General features: G+C 57.0%; 1 non-coding gene across 1 annotated transcript; it reads left to right on the forward strand.

Moving 5' to 3' along the window:
- The first annotated feature begins 290 nt into the window (after positions 1 to 290).
- On the forward strand, positions 291 to 361 carry TRNAG-GCC. Its single transcript has one exon. It is a non-coding gene; the product is annotated as a tRNA-Gly (tRNA).
- Positions 362 to 612: the final 251 nt, after the last annotated feature.

The following is a 612-nucleotide window of genomic DNA, read 5'->3' on the forward strand; positions in this document are numbered from 1 at the left end:
TGAAAGAAAGAAGTCAATCTTAAAAGTCTACACTGTATGATTCTAACTATCTCACATTTTGGAAAAGACAAAGTCTGGGGATAATGTCATGTATCCACCATTATTGTGCCATACAGAATACTTAGCTGCCTTAAAACTCCTTGGTCGCTGCCGCATCATCCTTCTTCGATTCCCTCCAAGCTCTGAGAACCACTAATCTTTTTTCTCCTATCTGTGGCTTTGCCCTATCGCCCTGTCCGAGACGCTAGAGATTTTTTCCGACGGCACATCTGGGACAGCAAGGAGAGGACGCATTGGTGGTTCAGTGGTAGAATTCTCGCCTGCCACGCGGGAGGCCCGGGTTCGATTCCCGGCCAATGCAGCCCCTGGTTTTCTTCCGCGGTTTAGGCCAAGTCTTTTCCCGGGAGAAGCTCCGACGGAAGTCACCGCGAGCCCGCGGCCGAAGGCCGAGCCTTCGGGTCTGTTTCCCCCTCCCTCGCCTTGTCGCGTCCCTCAGAGGAGCGGAGGCCGGGTGCGGTGGCACAGTCACTCGGGCGCGACCTCGCGGGGAGAGAACGCGGCGCGAGGAAGGGCGACGCCGAAGGGCGGTGGTGGCCCGACCCCGCCGTTGCC

Source organism: Pteropus alecto, unplaced genomic scaffold (genome assembly GCF_000325575.1).
Source record: "Pteropus alecto unplaced genomic scaffold, ASM32557v1 scaffold101, whole genome shotgun sequence".
Lineage (NCBI taxonomy): Eukaryota > Metazoa > Chordata > Mammalia > Chiroptera > Pteropodidae > Pteropus > Pteropus alecto.